The sequence below is a fragment of the Rousettus aegyptiacus genome, unplaced genomic scaffold (genome assembly GCF_014176215.1).
Source record: "Rousettus aegyptiacus isolate mRouAeg1 unplaced genomic scaffold, mRouAeg1.p scaffold_m13_p_3, whole genome shotgun sequence".
In the NCBI taxonomy this organism is placed as follows: domain Eukaryota; kingdom Metazoa; phylum Chordata; class Mammalia; order Chiroptera; family Pteropodidae; genus Rousettus; species Rousettus aegyptiacus.
Genome location: NW_023416306.1, coordinates 112403034 through 112407216, shown reverse-complemented (window position 1 = coordinate 112407216; position 4183 = coordinate 112403034). Strand labels below are relative to the sequence as shown.

Sequence of the window (4183 nt, the reverse complement as noted above, 5' to 3'; positions counted from 1 at the left end):
TTGTAGATATTAAATATGTTCAGGTTTTGTATAACAATTATATCTCAATAAAACTTTAAAAAAATCCTCAAAGAATCCAGACAGTTAGACCTGTATGGTTTATAACTTGTCAGGTGTCATTCCATGTTGAGAAATGTGCCGTGGGTAGAATTGATTTCCAAATTTTCTTATTTTAAGAACAGAAATTTTTTTTTAAGGGGGAAGAAGAAAGAACAAAAATTCAAAACTTTTTTAGGATGAGTGGTGGTGATTTTATATATATGCATACATACATACATACATATATGTATATATATGACATCATGTAACATTATATAGTTCACGAATGATTTTTGGTCTCCTTATATAATTTAGAAATATTTTATTTTTTAGGATCAATGCAAGTAACTTTGAATTGCTCCATATGCATTGGGTGTACTTGAGTGGGAGACTTGCGAGGTACATGATGAAAACGTTACTCTGAAATAGTGGTAGTAGCAGTAGTAGGAGCAGTAATATGACTGTAGTAATAATTTGTTTGTTCTTCTGAATTCCTTATTTTACCCATGGCACATTTCTCACCACGGAATGCCACAGCTGATATTTTATATTGACTCTGGGAAAATTGAAATGGATCGTGATCAGTTAAGAGTCACAAATTCTTCCACAAACCGTATATATTTATTACTTTAAAACCTTTTGTCTCCTTGTTTATGAAATGCCCATCTTTTTATTTTTTTTAAAATGCCTAGCACCTGGTATTCCAAGGTGGTCTCCCATCCAAGTACTAACCAGTCCCAACCCTGCTTAGCTTCCAAGATCAGACAAGATCGGACACATTCAGGGTGGCATGGCCATAGACCCAGCTTTTTTTCTTAACAATGTTGAAGATCAAATATAATAACTGATAAATTGCTAGAGAACCAGCAACTCTGCCTTTTCCATCTAACATACCTATGGTGCTTCTCATGAACCTTAACACAGAGAAAACACCAAGAGTTTACTTGTTGAATTTAATGTGGAAGCATTTTTGAAAAGTTACACAAATAATTGGTAATATCAGTTTATTGTTTTAACTTGTGTAATTTCAAAACATTACACAGTATTGATCCAAGAAAATTATTCACAGAAAATGCAAATGAATAAAATTATGGAACATAAATCTTCCAGACTCTAAAATTAAAGGAAAACTGTTCATAAATGAATTGATGTTCAGACTGAATTTACCACCTAGCTTTACTCTGAACAAAGTATGATCGATTTTAGAAAATCTGTGAAAGTTAGTATATGATTATCGTTTAAAAATTTCCAAATTCTGCTTGTTTTTCTTCACATGGATAGAAAACATGATAATTTGTAAAGCTTGTGTACATCATATGCTTCATATGATATGAATTATTAGCTAAGAATAATTGAGCACTTGTGATACCAGAGAATGTTCTAAGCATTCTGCATGTTTAAATAATTTAATCCTTCTAACAATCCAATAGAATAGACACCCTCATTATCTTCATTCTACAGATGAAGAAAATGAGATATTGACAAATTAAGTAACTCTTTCTAAGGGCTCATAGATAGTAAAGTGGAGGAATCAGATTGGATCCAGAATAAAAGTCAAGCCTAAGAGTATAAAATGCACAGATGTGCTCTGAGTCCCCAGCCTTGAATAAACGAAAACCATCTCTTGAAGTACTTAAAGAAAAATAGCTTAACACATATCAAGGTGTCAGAATGATGCCCCCAAACCCCCATGATGGAGGAGAGAAAAAGCTTGAGTACTTGAAATTATTTCTCAAAATAAATCCCTACTTGGTGCATAAAATCTCTTCCCGCTTAAGGTAGCCTGGCCTCTGTTAGGAAGCCTTCCTTTATTGGGTGAACATATTTTTTAAGTCATCATCAGGTCCCTTCTTCAATCTCAACCATTTTACACATTTGAGATAAGTGTTAGGCTGATATCACAAAACTAGCTTTCGAGATACCTTCTTGGCAATTTTTACATAAAGATCTGTTCTCTCACTTGGAAACCTCGGGGTGGTTGCTAAAAACTATATTCTCAGCCTTTGAGACTTAATTGAAACTAAATTAGAGTCTAATTTTAACATTGTGTTGCATTTTTTTTATTGATTATAGTCTACCTTTCAGTTTAGAAATAAATTTGTATAAGTTAAAAGTGATGAGAAAGAAAAAAAAAAGTAGTAAAGAAAACACTTGAGTTACAAGTGAGGCTAATACAAAAAAGTATTCCATAAGAACTATAGAACAGCCAGACTTAGGTCTGAGCCTTATCACAAGATCATAGCACTTATTTTACTTACTATTTAATTTTGTCTCCTTTCATTAGAGTATAAGCTCCATAAGGATAGTTTTTGTTTTTGTTTAGTTTTGTTTTGTGTTTTTACTTAATATTTTTTTTGTTTTTCACTGATACAGCACCAGCACCTGAAACGTTGCATGATATCTAGCATATGCTTAAAAACTATCTGTTGAATAAAAGAACGAATAAATAAAAAAGAGAGAGAAAGAAAAATGACCTAGTGCAGCAGTTTGATTTCATTTTACATTTATTATCTCGGATTTCAGATAAGCTGTCAACTTGGTTCAGGAATACTACAATTTTTGTATACTAACTTCATCCTTGCTTTCCAAGATGACAATTTCATAATTTCTCCTCTTTCTTCAAAAGTCCTACATCAACTTTTCCATCCCAATCAGATTCATTCTTGCTTTAAAAAAACAGAAACAAATAGGGTAGCATTTTCTTGTCTACCCACAACTACACAAAATGCACAAAATTTAGATCTTTTTTTCCTTGATACAACTAAGCGAGAGTTTTTCTTCCTGTCAAGAAAAGTTCCCCTACTAGGATCCTGGATTCTAAGCCCATTCACCAGCTCAGTCTGGCCGCTTCTAAGCTCGATCAGCAATATCTCTTTCTGGAATGGACCACACTCAGTTGCTTTTAACCTGTTTCTCACTCTAAAAACCATGCCAACAAACCTCTACAGAAGCCCTCATTTTGTCCTTCTATCATACCATTTCCCTGCTCCCCCTTTACAGCAAACTACTCTTCCTGACTTCTCCACTTCCTTATATTTGTTCTCCTGTCATTCTAATTCAGTCTAGCTTCTGCTCCCATCACTCAACAGAAACTACTTTTAAACATGATGCTAAATACACTGGGACACCTTTTTGTCCTTATCATATTCCACTTGTTAGCAATATTCAACATAGTTATTTACTTGTTTTTAACATTAGCACAGCAGCATCAGTTGAGAATCCTAAGAGAAAGACACTACATGAAAACGACCCTCCACACTAGGATAATGAAATCTGAGGCAACTTGGTAAGCTATGAATTTTTACTTTTATTTTCTGTTCCAAAACCTAGGACCCTGAAGACGCTTAGCCCAATTAATAACTCTGACCAATCTCCCCCTGCACAATGGAATCTGGTTCTGTAATTCCTCTGTTTTAGTCACCATTTTGTTTCTCTCATTAATTTTAACTACCTTCTTGGGTCCTGTCTTGCCTCAAACAAGTTTTAAATGCCACAGCAATTCTTCAAACCCAAGGTCTGTTATTGATTCAGTATATCTGAGTCAGAGTCTGCCCTCTGTTCTTTCCGGTCCCATACTTTTTTGTTTGGGTTGTATCTAGCTGTGGCCACTAGTTTTATTGTTTTGTTTTTTTCACAATATTCCTTAAATAAGAGTGTCCTAGCCTGATCATTGACTCAACTTCTTTGTCTACAATATTCACTCACTTATCTAGTACTATTTACCATATTTTTAATCCACTGAATTTTATTTTTGCTCATGGGTTCTGAATTAAACCTAACCTGGAAGCAGTAAAAATTTTATTCCTGACCTCTTCAGACTTAAAAGCATTTAGATCCAAGCCCGGTTCTCAAATCTATTCTCAATCAGTTTTTGATCTGGAACACAGGATGATGCAAAACTTGCATAAAGTAAGCTTACAGAGTATTTTTGCCTAGAAAATACAAGTTAAGAAAGGCAGCCCCAAATTTGTAGCTGATCCATTTTAAAGCTTAGCCAAAATATTATACAAGTAACAAATTTCTTATACTATGTGTAATATACTAAAGAATTAGTCATCTAAATTTATATTAATCTTTGAAACTTACTGAAATGATGCCTTGAGCTTAAAAAACAAATGACAGCAAAGAAAATCTCAAATGTCAC

The 4183-nt window shown here is 33.6% G+C and overlaps 1 pseudogene; it reads right to left on the bottom strand.

Moving 5' to 3' along the window:
• Positions 1-724: 724 nt before the first annotated feature.
• On the bottom strand, positions 725-841 carry LOC118600520 (annotated as a pseudogene).
• Between the last annotated feature and the right edge of the window lie 3342 nt (positions 842-4183).